The 19280-nt window shown below is 34.8% G+C and overlaps 1 non-coding gene across 1 annotated transcript; it reads left to right on the plus strand.

Moving 5' to 3' along the window:
* Positions 1–4599: 4599 nt before the first annotated feature.
* Positions 4600–4706, plus strand: LOC121208754 (small nucleolar RNA R71). The gene has a single exon (XR_005903879.1). It is a non-coding gene; the product is annotated as a small nucleolar RNA R71 (small nucleolar RNA).
* Positions 4707–19280: the final 14574 nt, after the last annotated feature.

Below are 19280 nucleotides of genomic sequence, written 5' to 3' on the forward strand. Positions count from 1 at the left end.
CAATGGTAGCTCTAGACATGGCTAAGAAATGTCTCCCTAAGGGTATAGGAATTGGGAGATCCTCCTCAAAGTCAAGCAAGATAAATTGAACGAGAAAAATGAATTGCCTAACCCTCACTAACACATCTTCAAGGACTCTGTTGGGACGTAACAAAGATCAGTTAGCTGATTGTAAGGTGACTGTCATTTTTTTAAGCTCTCCAAACCTACCCTCCTATAAATTGACAATGGCATGAGGTTAATACTCACACCTAAGTCACACAGGGCCTTCCCGATACTCACTCCACCTATCTCCATTTGGATGGTAAAGCTATTGGGATCCTTTAGTTTAGGAGGAACTCTCTTAGACACTATTGTGCTACATTTCTCATTAAGTGCAATTTCCTCTCCTCTCCCTATTTTTCTCCTACGAGACATAATATCCTCAAAGAATTTAACATATTTGGGCATTTTATCAAGGATTTCTGACAATAGGAGGTTCACATTTAAGGCTTTAAACAAATTTAGGAAGTCTAAAAACTCCTCGTTATCCTACTTCTTCTTCTCTTCTAGATGACTTAAAAAGGGTAAGGACCTCAGGCTTGGTGGTAGTGGTGGAATGGTTCTATCCTTGGTTCAACTTGTAAGGGTTCACTCTTTGATCTCTCCTTATCTAGCACCCTATCTCTAACACTAGAAGTGTGAGTGCTCTCATTCTTCTCACTCACTTCCTTCTCCCTACAAATTGGTCAGATAGGTTCCTCAACCACAGTTCAGATCTAAAGGTGATCACCTTGGCGTGCTCCTTTCCTTCCCTCTTCGGATTAGGTTTGGTATTACTGGGTATACTAGAGGCTAAATTTTTTGCAACAATTGCAAAACTTGGTCTAATTGACCACAGATTTTTCGCACATCATTTTTCACTACATGCAAACCTTCATTTACTTTACTCACCCTAATCGACAATGGAAGGTCACTACTATAGGTTGGTTTTCTCTCTTGATCTAGGGGTACTTTAAAAGGTAGTGGAGGTTGGTGCGTTGGGTTTGAGAGGGTTACGGTTTTGGTTCCATTGGTTTGATGGTCCTACTTGGTTCCTATAACAGCCTAACCCATCTCTATTGCCATATTTGGGTTACAGAGCATTACCGATCAAATCATAATTAATAATGACCTTTAGAAATAATTAATCAATTTAAATAATAATATTCAAACTAATATTTATTCATGGCATAAACATGGTTACTGACCTTAATTCAAGCTTAAAAGGTCATAAAAATAAGCGGGGAACATATAAGGACCAATTTGAAACAAATCAAGAAATGTTGAAAAATTTTGAAAACAAGAGTCACACAGCCATATGGCCAGGCCATGTGACATAGCCCAGACCATGTGAGTATTGGAAGCATGGGACACATGGCTGTGTCCCAGCCTGTGTGTTTGTTTGTGTGAGTATTCGATATGAGCACACGGTCGTGTCGTAGGCCGTGTGCCAGATTGTGTAAAACCTGCACCTAAAATAATATTGACACATGGCCGTGTGGGGTGACCGTGTGTGGCACACACGTGTCCCTGGATGTGTGCTTCATAAGTTTCCCTTAAAACAAGCCAATTTAAGTACCAATTCTTGCACATCGAGACACACCATTCCCTTATGCATTCATATGACCAAAACACATTCAAACACACTCCAAAACATAGCAAATCAATCATCCTATAAGACCTAACCAATATGCCAACAAAGGCATCAAAATTAACATATCAATTTTAATCCCATTCAACATCTCAAGATCATTCGTTCTATATAAATCAAACATACCAAAACCATTTCAAACGTACATATCATTCAACCATGATTTACCTATCATCACATAGCCATGCATAAGTGTTCAAGACCACACCTATTTACACCATTATTTACAAAACATCAATTAAAAACATTAAGGCATACAGAAGCTTGGCACCACTCAAACATATCAAATTGCCAAATTAACAATCAATTCATATTACATGCCATTTATAACCTTATATCAAAAGAACCAAAATCTACCAAAATGATGATTGGATAGTATGATCATGCTCCGACACGATTCCAGCCAATTGAGCTTCAAATAATCTACAAAACAATGAAAAACAACTATATAAGCAACTAGTGCTTAGTAAGCTCGTATAAAGAAAACTTAAACTTACCGAAAATAAAACAATTAAACCATTCAAACATTGCTCATTAGATCATATAGATATTTTTCTTTCCTATCCACAACACTTCACATGGTTAGTAAATACATTTAAGAACATATCAACAAATGAAACATGACACATATCATGAAAAGGATTTCAATATATAATTCACATAATCCATTTATTACATCTACAATCCGATTACACACATTACATTTTCCATTCCATTTTCCCAATAACATAGCTCATTTCATATACGTACATTTTCATTTTAAACCTTAATTGTCCATTGAACCAAATAGAATAACATCAAATACTCGGGAAATGCTCACACAAAGTCTGCATTTTCATGTAATTGTAATCGTCTCTATAATACTCACACGATCTGTGAAATGGGCCTACTCACATGAGCTTTGGGTCGGGATGTTAGCTACACAATGCTGCTCACATGAGCTGTGGAGAATCCACAAGAAATATAGGACCTCAGCCATCAGTAAGACATCCAAGACCAACCTCCAAAGCCGTATAATCCCTAATGGAATGTCATTTGTATCCTTAGTATTCATAATTTTCAAACAAGACATTTTCCATATCCAGCCTTTAACTTCTTTCCATTATATCATTTCTGATACATACATCCATAAATTTCCACATTTTTCATAAATATGCATCAATTGAATAAACATTACGATTTACTCCGAATTACTAGTTAACATTTTATATTCAATAAAATTTAAACAAAGCATAACCTTAATTAATAATTCATCCAAAATAGAAATTAACCAGTTTACCATTATACGAATTTACCTCGACAAAAACAGTTGTAAAAATGAAGTCGATGACTAATCCGACACTTTAGTTTTTCCTCAGATCCTTTGGGTTCGTTTCTTGATCTAAATAATAATTTTCATTCAATTAAACCATTCAAATAACTTAATATAATTAATTCAACTTATAACCCTTATTAATGGGAAATTTATAAAATTACCCCCAATATTTTTCCTTTTATGCAATTTAATCCCTAAATCCAAAACTTGCAATTTTACCACTTTTAATTAAAATTCATGCTAGCTGATTTTCCTTTAGTCTTATAATAGCATATTTTTCCTCATTTCACACAATTTACATTGAATTTTACTATTTCAACAATTTAATCTCTAAACATTAAAATTATCAACAATCACTTAGCAAAATAATTATATTCAATTACCAACTTTAAGAACCTATTAATTAAAATAAAAAACACTTCAAATTCATTCATGGAAAGTCCCTATACTTTTACCAGTTTTACAAATTGACTTACGGGCTAGCTAAATTAAGCTAATATGAGGTCAAAAACATAAAAATTATCAAAAACGAGCCAAAATATCTTACCTTGCAAAGGAAAATGTTTTGACTTGAGCTTTTCTTGCCTTGACTATGGTGTTTCGGCTTAGGGTAAAACAAAATGTTGAAGATGATGTTTGTTTCATCTTTGGTTTATTATGTTTTAATTTATTTTATCTAATTACCATATTACCTTTAATAACTTAATTAACCATTAACAATTTAATGTCTATGGTTGTCCATTACTTCCTTATGTGGTATATTTACCATTAAAGTATATCAATTTACTTTTCTATTGCTATTTAATGCCTTTAACTAAAAAAGATAAACTTTTGTAACTTTTTCAATTTAATCATTTTCACTTAATTAACTATCCAAACATTAAAATTTCTTAACCACATTTCAATACACCTATATAATAACTCCATAAATATTTAATAAAAGTATTTATAGAACTAGTTTATAAAAATGAGGTCCCGATACCTCATTTTCCAAAATCATTTGACTTATGAATTAACCGCTTGAACTTAACTATACTACCAATTAATAAAATTTATTTAATCAAAATTTCAATAATATTATACTTGACTCATAAATATTAATTAATAATATTTTTGAACTCAATCATTGAATTTGTGGCCTCAAAACCATTATTTTTGACACCATTGAAAAACGGGCTATTAAAATTCCCTCCTCACTTAAGTTTAGGATGATCACACCATCCTGGGTTATAGGTGTTGAAGTAGAAGTTATATCCTTTATTCCCTATATAATTAAACTCCATAGGGTTGCCCTCATCATTGTCCTGCATTAAAATGGGTGGGTTGGTTTTGGACTTGTGCCTTGGCCGCATTCATCTCCAATTGATTTAACCTTTCAAGTGCATGTTGATACTTGTCCTCGCTATCAACAGAGCTCACTGTCAATTGCTTGGCCCCATATGTGAACCACTCAGTCGGGCACATATAAGAGTTTATTGCCATGTCTTTGATAAGTTGACAGGCTTTGGCATAGGTCTTTGACATGAATGCTACCGCGGATGCTCCATCAAGACTAGAGCGTAAGTTTTCGTCAAGTCCGTTATAGAAGACTTGAAGTTGCAACCAATCTTGTAAACCATGATATGGACACTTGTGTAACATCAACTTAAAGTGCTCCCGTGCCTCATATAATGACTCTCCTTCCAATTTCTGAAAATTCGTAATATCCATACAAAGTTTCATGGTTTTACTTATGGGAAAATACTTTGCCAAAAATTTGCTCGCTAGATGACCGTCTCTAGACGTACTAACATTCAGAGTATGAATACTGCAACTAAAAGATATGAAATATAGAGGATTATCTGCAAGTATACGGGTTAGGTTCTAATATAGTTACAATGGAGTGGGTGAGTACTCCGAGGATCGTACCCAATGGAGGCGAGTACTAATGAACAGCTGCATGATAAGATTACCTTCCAGTCTCACTTTATCTTGATATTCCCTTAGGGGCATCACTACCTAAGTTTTTAGTTTTATTTGATTTAGCTCAATTTATTATGATTTAGCCCAAAGATTTTAGTTTACCCAAATCTCCATCAACCAACCTTCTTTAAGGTATAGCTACTCATGCTCAAAGTAAAAGAAATAAACATAAACGTGGAAAATAATTAGCCATGAAAGTAAGATTAAGAAAAATATAAAAATTGATATTTTTATGCAAGAAAACTTAAATAGCATGAAACCAAAAGCATTCAAAAATAAAATTTAAAGCAAGAAACATAAAAGGAACAAGCTTTAACAGATTTAAAGAAAAATAAACTGAAATACATTAAACTAAAGCTTAAAGAGTTTTGAAAGCAATGTACAAGGACTGGAAATGTAAATAAACCTTAGCTATAGTAATAACTAACTTAACTAACACTAAGAATAACAAGAATAAGAAGTAAATGCAGAAAAATAAACTCTAATCTAAGATAGAAGAAAAGAAAAATAAAAACCCTAGAAAAATATAGAAAAAAACTAAAGAAAACTAAACCTAAAACTAAACTAATGTGTGTGTCTTTCCTTCTTAACAATTTTTGGCTATTTTGAGGTATATTCTAAGGACTTTTTGTTGCCAAAAATGCCCTTACATGAGCCTTGTGCGTTGGTGGGTCAAGTAGACAAATACTACCCTTTTTATCCAAGTTTGTCCTCTAGCAAAAGTGATATCGCGATACCCCGAAGAGGATATTGCGATATCATGAGCAGTACTGAAACTTTAGGTTCTTCTTAAAGGGTGGATATCACGATACCCAAAGCAGATAACACGAGACCACTGAAGGAGGTCTTCATTCTTTTATATTATCGGAAGTATCATGATTCCAAAATTGGGATATTGCGATACCTTTGCGCTAGGTGTCATTTTTGCTCATTTTTTACATTCGACATTTTCCTACATCACTCAAACACACGTTAGGCCTCCTAATGAGACTATCTACCAATTTGGGTTAAAAAAATAGACAAAAATGAGACATTTTTACTTATTAACCAAAAATAAAACAAAAATTATACTAAAGACTATAGTTTGCTTGAGAAAAAGTTACTTAAGTGCGTTGGAAAAGCCTAATTTGCCACATCAATTTTTAGTAGTGCAATATGCTATAGGACCAACTCTTTCCAGCACCTCATAAGAACCAATGAGTCTTATACTTAGCTTTCCTTTATGCCCAAACCATAGAACTTTCTTCCGTGGAGATAGCTTGAGAAACACGTACCCGCCCCCTTGATGCTTAACATCTCGCTATTTGTCTGAAGCAACTTTTAACCTCTCACATATCATCTTCACCTTGCCTTTAGTCTCGTGTACTAACTCAGGTCTAATAATTCTCTTTTCATCTAACTCTAGGGTGTTCAATACCTCCTCCATACAATGCTTTGAAGGTTGACATTTGAATACTAGCTTGGTAACTGTTGTTATAGGCAAACTCTACGAAAGTCAAAAAATGTTCCCAACTTCTTGCAAACTCCTAAACACAGCTTCGCAGCATGTCTTGCAACACTTGTATCACTATTTTAGATTAGCCATTTGTTTAAGGGTGATAAGCAGAACTAAATTGAAGCTTCTAACCCAAAGCTTCTTGCAAACTCTTCCAAAATCTTGAAATGAATTAAGGATCTCGATTGGAAGTTATGGAAACTAGTATGCCATGCAATTGAACTATCTCATCCATATAGATCTCTACGAGCCTTTGTAAAATATAGCTTGTGCGAATAGTTAAGAAATACGAACTCTTAGTGAGACGATCTACAATCACCCAAAGAACATATTTCTTCATCATAGTCAGCGGCAAACCTGACACAATATCCATGGTAATCTTTTCCCACTTCCATTCTAGACTTTTGAGTGGTTGAAGTAGCCTTAAAGGATAATGGTGCTCTACTTTCACCTTCTAACAAGTTATGCACTTCGCCACAAACTCTGTAACAATTTGATTCAATCCCAACCATCGTAGAGTTTATGGAGGTCACGATACATTTTGTTACTAGCAGGGTGCATTGCATAAGGGCTATTGTGAGCTTCACTAAGAATCATTTGTTGAAGCTTCTCATCTTTAGGCAGACACAGGCTTCCATAAAAACAGAGTACTCCTTCTCTATTTAGTGTGAAGTCCACTTGCACTCCTAGCTCCACTTGGTGAGCCCTCTTTTTCAACTCTTCATCTAAGACTTGCTTATCCTTGATTTGTTGTGACAATGTTGGTTTCACTTTGTAATTCCACAAGCAACCCTCCATCACTAGTCACACTTAATCACGTGAATAGAGCTTGTAGCTTACCTATAGACTTTCTGCTTAGTGCATCTGCTACTACATTTCCCTTTCCACGGTGATACTCTATCACAAAGTCGTAATCTTTCAGCAACTCTATCCACCTTCTTTATCGTAGATTTAACACCTTCTTAATGAGCAAATACTTAAGACTTTTGTAATCTGTGTAGATGGTACACTTCTCACCATACAAGTAGTGTCACCAAATCTTAGGTGTGAACACCACTACTGCTAACTCCAAATCATTGGTTTGGTAGTTACGCTCATGTACCTTCAGTTGCCTGAAAGTATAAGCTACCGCATTTCTTTCCTACATCAACACACGTCCCAAACCCATATGAGAGGCGTAGCTATAAACCACAAACTCCTTCCCTAATTCTGGTTGAATCAACATAGGTCCTTTGGTAAGGATCTTTTTAAGCATTTCAAAGCTCTGTTGTCTCTCTTCAGTCCACGCAAACTTTTTTTTTTTCTAGAGCAACTTTGTTAAGGGTGCTGCAATAGTGGTAAACCCCTCAAAAAACCTAAGATCGTACCCTGAGAGCCCTAAAAAGCTTCACACTTTAACAACATTTCTTGATGATCTCCACTCCACAATGGCTTTAATCTTCTTTGGGTCTACACGAACCCCTTCAGCTGAAATTATGTACCCCCAAGACATGACTTCTTGAAACGCGTAGGTTTGTGCTAGTGCACACAATCATTATCAAGTAATAAGTAAGTAAAAAAAGTTATCGTCTCCACAGGAACTGTGTATAGTAATCAATTAATTGTAAAATTAAATCTTTACAAATTGGTTATAAAAACACAATATTTCGAGTGGTGGATGATTAAACTAAATTAAATTATCTAGATACAAGATGATCCCTAATGCAATTCTAATCTAAGTATGATAATTAACTAAAATGTATGAGATGAATTTAGCAGCAACAACACAAACTTCAACAATCAATAACATGAATAGGATAGAATAATTACATCATTCAACTTAATTCATTTTTCACATGTTTAATAGTGTTCGGAAAATATTCCATGGCAACTCGATCTTTTATGAGTTTGAAACCAAATTAAGTCCTTTCGAAATCTTTTACTTAGTAAAACATGTATTTTACTAATCATATTAAACTAAGGGTTTTTTAGAATTCATGTGAAGTAACAAGGATGGGTTAGGTTTGAAACAATTTAATCACATAAACCTAAAAAAAATGCAAGATAATAGAGCTCGTTAAAGTTATTATGAACCTTTAATTTAGTTAGGTTATGATCTAAATTGAGCATGAACTTTTCAACTATTGTGTCCATTAGCCGTCATCTGGTTAGGATCACTTACCTAATTCCAATGCATTCAATCACGTATGAATGAAATACATGCTTAAGTTTAATTGAAAACATGAATGACTGAGGCACAAACACTATAAACATGATTTAATCAAATTTCATTAAATTGATGTAATCATCCTAACTAAATAGATTTAAGCTACCATTGTTGATGACAAGATAACAAAGAATATTGCAAACATGATTAAAATCAAAGTAACAAGTAAATAAAGAATAAACTCTGTTTGAATCAGCAGCCTTGTGAACTCCGATTGAAGAAGTTTCCTTCTATCCTCGTGTTGCTCCTTTGTTAATAGCTCCTCAAGGTTTTACTGGCTAAGAAAGAAAGGAAATATGGGATGCTCTGCATGGGAATGAAGAGATGGAATGAGAGAAGAGAAGAGAAATGTTATATGAAGGATGAATGAGAGATATTTGAAATGTGAGATGGAAGTGGGTATTTATACTTGAGGTTGGTGGAGGAGTTTATTAAATATGGCATCCAAGATCCCTTAGACTTCTCCCACATTTAGCTGGCCATAATATGTGGAAAGGAGAATGAGTTGGTTACTTGATTCAAGCATGATTTCATGCTTGAATCATGCAAAGGGTGGATGGTTTCTTGAACAAACATAGTATGTTGATTTTCAATTATTTTCCAAGTGTAGAGACCTTCAAATAATTATCCCAAAAGCTGATTTTTTCCTGCCCAAATATCCCTTCTGGATTGGGCTTCTCTTCTCCTTGTTTGAATGGTTTTGTGACCCATTTAATAGTCAGACTTGTCCACCATGTAGCACAATTTTTCACTGGGTCAAAGCAACATCTTCATGACCCAATTTGCATGGTTTTGCTATCCTACTGCTCATGTCCATGCAAAAATTATAATAAGCTCTTTATTAAATCAACTTCATGGTCCCAGTGCATAATTAAATACAGCACATTAATAAGTAACATGAAATAATTTAATTTATGGACAAAATTAACATAATAAAGCACAAATTTGCATATTTTATAAATTCATGTCTACTGTCGGAATATAAGCAAAATTCACTTAATTAATTAATAAATACTCAATATTAGTACTATTTTTAAGTAAAAAGGTGGTAAAAACTACTAGAAAAAATCTATATAATTTAGAGTATACACTTCGCCAAAACTCACACTTGTTGAACTTCGTGAACAATTTTTCTCTCGTAGAATTTGCTACACAATTACCATATAAGTGTCGCGCTCTTCTTCAGTTCGTGAGTACACCAAAATGTCGTTAATGAGTACAAACACATAATGACCCAGGTAGTTATAGAACAATCAGTTCATTGGGTCCATAAATGCAGCAGGTGCATTTTCTAACCCAAAGGGCATCACTAGAAACTCATAGTGCCCATACCTTGTTCTGAATGCTGTCTTCAACATATTAGACTCCTTCACCTTGAGTTGGTAGTAACTAGATCATAGATCAATCTTTGAAAACACTGTGGCACCTCGCAGCTAGTCAGACAGATCGTCAGTTCTTGGTAATGGATACCTGTTTTTTACAGTCAATTTATTCAACTGCTTGTAGTCGATGCACATCCTCATGTTACTATCCTTCTTCTTCACAAAAAAACACTAGTGAACCCCAAGGTGAAATACTTTTTTGAATGAAACCTTTATCAAGAAGCTCCTAAAGTTGTATCTTTAACTACTTAAGCTCCTTGGGTTCTATGCGATACGACTTAATCAAAACTGGCGAACTTCCAGGATACAACTCAATGGAAAATTCCACTTCATAGTTTGGAGGTAATCCAGGTAGTTTGTCAGGAAACACATAAGGAAAGTCTTGCACAATTCAATTTTGTAAACCCTTTTCGCCAGATCCTGTGAACCCATCACAAAAGCGAGATAGGCTTCATAGCCTTTCCTAAACATCTTTTCTAACTTTATCGTCAAGACTACATTAGACATAAACTGTGCTCCATCACCAACCACAACAACTTTCTTGCCTTCACTACTTTGCAAGGTAACTTTCTTCAGCTCAAATTCGATATTGGCCTTATGCTCTATCAGCCAATCCATTCCCAAAATTACGTCGAACCCATAGAATAGTAATTCCATTATGTTTGTATAGAAGACTTGACCTTAAGTTTTTAGTGGACACCTACGATACACTCTATTGAACAACACACTGTCCCTAAATGAACTAGTGACAATCACACCTTTATCTATGGTTTCTACTGGAATTCCCAACTCATAAGCTAGTTCATTTAAAACATACGAGTGTGTGGAACTAGAGTCAATCAAAGAAAATAGAGAATAGTTCGTAGAGTGAAGATACTTGTAATAACATCAGTGGCACCTTGCTCATGGGGTTTCCTCACAGAATAGACTCGTGCGAGGGCTCCTGTCTCATTTTGAGTCCCAACAGTGTGAGCTAATGTTCATTGCCTAACTTGCCTTGTTTCTCCACCTCTACCTCTTTCTTGACCACGGGCACCAGCTCGCACTTGAATAGGGGTTGTAGTCTGAGCTTGCGAACCCTCTTTATGTTCTAGACAATCTCTAATCAAGTGGTCCTTAAAATCACACTTGAAACAACCTTCAGTCATCTTACGATATTCCCCAATATGTCCTCATTCACAATGCTCACAGAATGGCCAACTTGCAAACTTGTACGAATCCTCTTTCCTATCCTGCATGTTGCTCCTCTATCAAGGATGATCTGAATGAAGATTCTTTTAATGTTCCTACCTAAATTTGTGAGTCACGATCCTTTTTGGACACTTACCCGAACACTTACTTTCTAGTTCCTACTTTGGTTCTCGAAGCCTTAATTTCCTCAATGGCTTTGGCTTTGTCAACTTAGTCATCGAAGTTCGTAGTATTGTAAGTCACCAAGTATAGTTGGATATCACAATATAGACCAAAACAGAACCTCTGACAATGATCCTTCTCTTATGAAACCATCTTTGTTGCGTATTGGCTTAGTCACACAAATTCTGCCTCATACTCAGCCACCAACAGCTTGTATTGTACCAGATTGATAAACTCATCCTTATGAGTTTCCAAATACTGTTCACCCATGAACTTCTTCTTGAAAGTTCCCAAGAAGAACTTCCATGTTAACTGGCTCGTAGCAATTCCTTACTTTACAATATTCCACCAACGATGGGCTTCGCCAGTGAGTAAAGACACAATGCATCTTAACTTTTCAGCATCAGAACATGCCATTTGCTCAAGGATTTTCTCAACACCCTCAAGCCAATACTCAGCTTTTGTAGGATCAGATCCTTTAACACCACCGAATTCCTTCCCACATGGAGCTCGTAGACATTCTAGTGGCAATCCAAGGTTCACAGGTGCAGTGTTGGCATCGACAACTTGCTGAAAAGCCCCAATCATTGCTTGCACTAAGGGCTCTATACGTTCTTCCAGGATATTTGCCCTGTGAGGTTAATTTTACGTAACTAAAGTCTAGTCATCTTCTGAGGGTTGGCAGCTTTATTCACACAGTTCACATTCACTCTACAAGGAGGCATTCTTGCCTACTCTAAATGTACATGAGATACTAACTTAGGTAAGACACTAACACAAGTAACTTGGTATCCAAAATTTAACAAACAGAATTGTGAACACAGTTCGCACTTGACAAACTTACATGCGAACAAAGTTTGCCAAAACACAACTTACTTACTGAAATGACAAACAACAGAGGGATGATTCGAGGCCTAATCTTACAGAAGATACAGTTGAACCAATGCGATGTTGTCCCCAGTCCTACCCCAAATTTAAACAATCAGACAAACATGCATAGCACTTTTAATACTTAGCAAACTTACCTTACCAAATCTAGCAGACACACTTCGCTACTCTGGCGAACTCACCTGTCACATAAACGACCTTGCAAACTTTCCCTGACTAGCTCTGGCTCGACGAACACTAGCCTTACGAGTCTTAATCTGGAAAACTAGCTTTGATACCAACCAATGTAACACCCCAAACCCAGCCGAGTAGGTTCGACCCAAATCTGGTAAGCTATATTAGCCATTGAAGTGACTCTCCATTAACTCTCAACCAAACCTCCAATAGACCACTTACTTACAATAAATAATGTGTTAAGTTACAGCACAATAGTGGAATACAATTAATCATGTAAATTAAAACATGTGAGTTATTTTTAAGGTTCACACAACAACCAAGGTTCGTATGTAACACACAAAATATTTCCGCCTAATAAGATAGCATATGAGTTCATAGTATAAATTAAAAGTAAGAGTTCGCATATAGGTTCGCATATCAGAGTAACACACAATGTTCACATAAAATCACAAGACATGGGAGCACATAAAAAAAATGGGTTCATAAGGTAATTACAGTTAGCATGCGAGGAGAATTAAAGAAACATCAAAGTTTATTCAAGCTGAGAAGAGATTAATAACAAGGGTTTTACTTTAGGTTCACAGAATAAAAATAAACTTAAAGCTTTTAAGAAATTATTCCATTAACTAAATTTAATCGCAATAAGTCTAAACCCATATAAATAAAACCTCATCGCATATTTTGTCGAGTTCGTCGATATCTATTCTGGTATGAGCTTCGCCAAGTCATCTACCTAGCCACTCCATCCACCACCTACCTACTTGTGAAGTAAGGGAGGAATGGGTGAGTTCTTACAAAGTCATTAAATAATCAAGAATCAGTGAAGTATGCTTAAAACACAGAGTTTAAAATAAAAAAGGACTTAGTCTAAAAATCATGTCTCATGTTGGGTTCGTGGTGAAAGTACGAAACCCAATTCGTAGATCCTACTTGTCAGAAAATATTTAAGTTTGGAAACAATTTCACGTACACTTACTAAAAATCTTACTTAAAAACTTAGCTTATACTTATTTGAAAAAAAAAATTAAAGTAGCATGAAACATGCTCACACACTTGTCTTACCAGAATGGTTGAGGAACATAAAACATGTTCTTGCCCACACTTACCTTATTAGAATCTGTTGGTTATGTGGATCTCCTTATAACGTCTTAGAATAACTCAAAGAGTCCTTAACATGTTCCATAAGTGCAGCACAAAGCAATGTACTCTCTTGTACACCAACATGTCCCGTTGAATAGAGCACAACTTGACATTCCCTTATCTCTCTACATGTCCCAAAGCCTCAACGCCCAAAATCACATAACTTAAATATGAGCACTCACAATCCTTTGGTATACCAATATGTCCAACATATAAGCTCGCAAAGGAGCTCGTGTTGGGAGCTTGCTTAAAAAACACTTTTTTAGAGAGCTCACACCAAAGTATAAAAAAACACATTTTATAAAGTAGTATCTTAAAAACATATCTTGAAACATAGGCTCACATAGGAGCAGGCGTAAAACTTATATTTAAAACATAACTTTAAAACATAACATTTTCACACACATGGCAATTCTTAACCACTCACTGATTTGACTAAAAATTTAAACAAGTTTGGCTTTTCCTTTGTCTTTGCTAGTAGATGGTTCAATGGGTTCACAATATACATAAACACACGAATTATTTAAATAGATAAAGCTTACAGAAATCATATATGCAAGCGAACTTAGCTTTTTGGACAATCAACCCTAACAAACTAGAGACTTGACTACAGAATACCGATGAGAGAATTCTCATGGAATAAGGGTTGTATTTATAGGCCTAAGTGTCCTAGAAATATTAGGATACCCTACTTGACTTAGGAACCCTGGTCAATTTAGGAGAAGGTTAGTTGCCAAAAAGTGTTCCTACATACATAATATCTTTGTTTCCTAATTTAAGTCTGAGTTTAACTGGTTCACAACTTACCTGGTGAACTCCAGCTCGTTAAATAGACTGGTGAACTCTAGCTTGTTAAATAGATTGGCAAAATTTAGCTCATCAAACAGGTTGGGAACTCGACTTTTAATGAATCTAGTGAACCCATTACCGCATCTTTTTAGCATATACTCTTGGTCAGATTTCTAACGAACTCCTCACTGAAACTCTTTTGACAATCTTCTTATTGATCCTTCTGACAAGCATAAGTTCACCAAAACACTAGCGAACTCCTTACTAACATCCCTTTGGCGAACCCCGATTTGTCGAAACACTAGCGAACCCTCACTCGCGAGGCCAAAACTTCCAGACCTGGTCACAGGGTGTTACAATGCTATTGTTGTGGAGAAGAGATAGGAAAAGTGTGACAACTGAATTTGTGGCAAATATACATATTTATTTTTATATTTTTAGGAAAATTGTTATGAAAGACATTTTCTATGTACCTAGTTTCAAGAGAAATTTAATTTCTGTTGCATGTTTATTTAATGGCGGCTTGACTGTGACTTTAAAAAATAGTATTTCAATTTTTAGAAAGTGTACTTTTATCTATAATGGATGTCAAATAATCTTGATTTTATTAAACTAAAGATGTACACACTGCTTGAAACCAAATTAATGAATAAAAGACTGAAGATGTCTCAGTCTAATAAGGCATACCTTTAGCATTTGGGACTTGGTCATATTAACCAAATAATCACTAAACTTATGAAATACGACACCTTAAGTTTTCCTAAGGAAATTGATCTTCTTCAATGTGAATTTCTTGGGAGGTAACATGACTAAATGATCTTTAAATGCAAAAGGAATGAAGGTCGTTAAACCCTTAGAACTTGTGCACACTAATATTGTGGCCTAATGAATATCAGTGTGCGAGGTGGCTACGATTATGATGCTAACTTTAATAAATTATTATTCTAGATATGGGTATGTGTACCTAATGCACCAAAAACGTGAATTCTTTGTTAAATTCAAGGAGTTTCATGCAGAAGTGGGGAAACAACTAAGTTTATCCATAAAAAACATTTCAATTTGATCGAGCTGGGGAATACTTATCGAATGAGTTTTTAGGTTACCTCATATAAAATTGGATGTTATCCCAATTAATTGTACCAAGAACTTTACAAAAGAATGACATGGCAGAGGAAAGAATCAAAATTCATTAGACATGGTTCGATCATTATTAAGTTATTCGTAGCTGCTAGCCTCCTTTGGGGAATACACTTTACAAATGACTTTCTACATTCTGAATGGTGTGCCAACTAATGCCACACCTAAAACTCCATACAAATTAATGACTTGGCAACAAGCAAGCTTAAAGTATTTTAGGATTTGGGGATGCCCAATGCACGTATTGGACAAAAATGCGAGGAAGTTGGATTCACTAGTAGAGTTGTGCATATTTGTAGGATATCCTAAAGGAACAAAGGTGGTTTGTTTTATAACCCAAAAGAGCAAACAATTATAGTGTCGAACCATTCTACCTTCCTTGTCAAGAGTTACATGAATGATTTTAAACCTCGAAGTAAAGATATACTTGAGGAACTTTTGGGAAATACGCAAAACCCCACAACAATGATTTTGAAACCAACTTCTAATAGTAGACATGAAATGATAGATTCTATGAAATCCACCCTTAGTGTGAGAACTTGTAGACTAAACAAAAGGGTAGGGTGTAAGTGGATCTACAAAAAGAAAAGACATGTGGGTTGAAAAGTGGAAACTTATAATGCTAGACTTGTAGAAAAAAGATATACTAAAAAAGAAGGTATTAATTATAAGGAAACCTTCTCTCTAGCTGTCATGCTCAAGTCAATCCGTATATTGTTATTCATTACAGTGACTCTCAATTACAAGATCTGGAAAATGAATGTTAAGACAATGTTCTTGAATGACTATATTAAAAAGTACATCTATATAATGCAATTCACTAGATATATTACTAAAAGAAATGAGCATAAAGTTTGCAAATTACTTAGATCTATATATAGACTTAAGTAAGCATCCCACTCATGGAATCAAAGATTTGATCAAGTGATCAAAACTTTTGGTTTCAGCAAACTATGTTTATAAACATATTGGGAATGGAAAGTTGGCTTTTCTCATTCTATATGTCGATGACATTTTAAGTCAATAATTTAACATAAAGGACTTGGGAGAAACAAACTCTGTTCTAGATATTCGAATCCTAAGGGATCGAAAGAACAAAGTGATAGTATTATCACAAGCTCCATACATAGAGAATATATTGAAACGCTATGCAATAACTAATTCAAAGAAGGGAACTCATTATAGTGCTTTTATCTTTTTTTGGATAATTGTCTTAAGATAGCAGAACAAAGAAAGTACATGAGAAAAGTTCCTTATGCTTCAGCAACAAGAAGTCTCATGTATGCCATGTTATGTACACGTCTAGATATCTGTTTCACAATAGGGTCGGTAAGTCAATATCAAACAAATCCCAATCCAAGACACTAGCAAGTAGTTAAGCATATATTCAAGTATTTATAGAGAACAATGGATTGTCTATTTGCGTATTTTAGAGATCTTTGGCTATATCAATTTTGACTTCCAAACGTGTTAGGATTTAAAGAAATTAACATCAGATTGTGTTTTTTTCATAGGTTAAAGGTCCATAATATGAAGAAGTGTCAACATAGCTATACTGATGATTCCACTATAGAGGTCGAATATGTGGTTGCTTTTGAGGCAACAAAAGAAGCAATATGGCTTCAAAAGTTCCTTATGGATCTTGAAGTCATTTCTGGTTTGGAGAAAGCTATCACACTGTATTATGATAACAACACAACAATAACTAACACTAAGGAAACCATAAACCATAAGAGGACGAAGAAAATTTATAGAAAATATCATACCATAAGGGAGGTAGTAGGAAACGGAATAGTGGATGTACTCAAAGTAACATTAGAGGACAACCTTGCAAACATGTTTACCAAGACTCTAATAGTTAGGAGTTTTGAGAAACATGTACAAAGCATATGAATGCAAAATATGACTCATCTACTTCACTAGGGCAAGTGTGAGACTATTAGATATGGTGCTTGAAGTGTAGTATATTTATTTTGTGTACTTTTATTTTTAAAAAAAAAAAATTGGTTTATTAATAATATCCATTAATTACATAATACCCTTTATATATAATTCTCAATGTTTTTGCATGAAAAGCAAAATGGAAGCAAATATTGACTAACTGGTTATCTAATGTTTAACTAATTCTAAGCAGTATTACATGGTCAAATCATAATACGGAAAGAAAACTTATATTAGTAGATGAACCTAAACATGTCCTTAGTGTGATAGAAAATGATAAAACCAATTGAAAGACTAATATGACATCTATCAAGTCCAATTAAGGAAATGCTTTGTCTTGAGCATCAAAGCGAATGACTCCTAAAAGATAACAAGATATGACTAACTAGACTGACAGTACATCAGACATGACCCTAGTAGAATAGGTCCTAGACCCGTTTACGGATTTATTTACTTGTGACGTTCATAGTGTAGCAACCTTAGTCATGAGTGTATGATGAACTATGTATGCGAGACTCGTATACTTTGATGTAAGTAAAAGCATAAGTTCAACTAGATAATGAATTGGAAGTTGGTATGTTAGGTATACGACTTCTGTAACATGTAGGATTATACACAATAGTGGAACTTATAGCCTAACTAATGGGTAAATGATATCCTTTCATCGACATTACATGATATATGAAAAGTAAACGTGATAATGGATTGTTTGTCTTTATGATAAATAACTTAATCACTCTTTGATAGTAATTGATTTTTTATGAAGGAAGATGCGATGGTTACCATAAGATAAAATATGATCATATTTGGAGAACATATTTATCCCAAAGTGATATATGATACCTTATGAGGGTAACACACTTATGACAAAGTCATTGGATGAGCATTGATTGAATAACTTTCGTAATGATATGTAATAAGAGAGAGCTCCGTAACGATACTATAGTGAAATTATTTCGTGACTAAATAAGTTCATAATTAATAGGCGAAAAGCTGGAACTTAATTAGAAATTATTTGAGCCCTAATTATATATGTCCAATCGGACCCTTCGCTAGCTCATTGAAACCATAAACGAATTGCATGTAGAACCAAATGAACAAAAATGATGAAGTTAGAGAAATGGGTCGCATTATGAATATGTTTTCTCACTGAGTATTGAAATGCCTTGAGAATTAATTTAAAACTTTTTGAATTATTATTTAATTAATTATAATTGAATAATTGAAGTTAAAAAATGAAATTAAATTATTTAGTTATTATGAATCTATTGAATATGAAAATTAAATATATTTCCTCATAGATTATTTTGAGGTTGTTGATATTGTTGTTGTTGGTAGTATTGAGCACCAATTGTTGGGGGTGGGATTCAACAATAGGTCATGATGATTTTTGGTGGTTCACCTAGCTTAATAGAAGGTGGAGAGCCCTTGTGGATTGTGGTCAAAAGAGTAGACGATAGAGTAGGATGTAAGGTTAGGAGTAGAGAGAGAGAAAGAGAGATTTGATCCCTAGATTTGAGAGCCGTTGTTGTCTTTGTATGGCAAGTTCTGGTTCCGAAGTGCCACATGTCCTAGTGTTATTGGTGACAGGGGGAGATTACATCAACTAGTCTGTCATGGTGTGCCTAAGCATAAGTGTAGTTGCTAGAGTGAGATCGGACAGGCTGTCAACTATGTCAGGCGACTGGTCTCATAAATGGAGGTTCAAAGAGGCCCTCATGTGGTTTATGTACAAGTGTGCCTAGACCGAATATTTCTCATATAGTTTCCTAGGGAGGTGTTAGGCGAGGAGTTTGCACATTTGGTATTCCGAAAGGGGATAT

This window comes from Gossypium hirsutum, chromosome A10 (assembly GCF_007990345.1).
Source record: "Gossypium hirsutum isolate 1008001.06 chromosome A10, Gossypium_hirsutum_v2.1, whole genome shotgun sequence".
Lineage (NCBI taxonomy): Eukaryota > Viridiplantae > Streptophyta > Magnoliopsida > Malvales > Malvaceae > Gossypium > Gossypium hirsutum.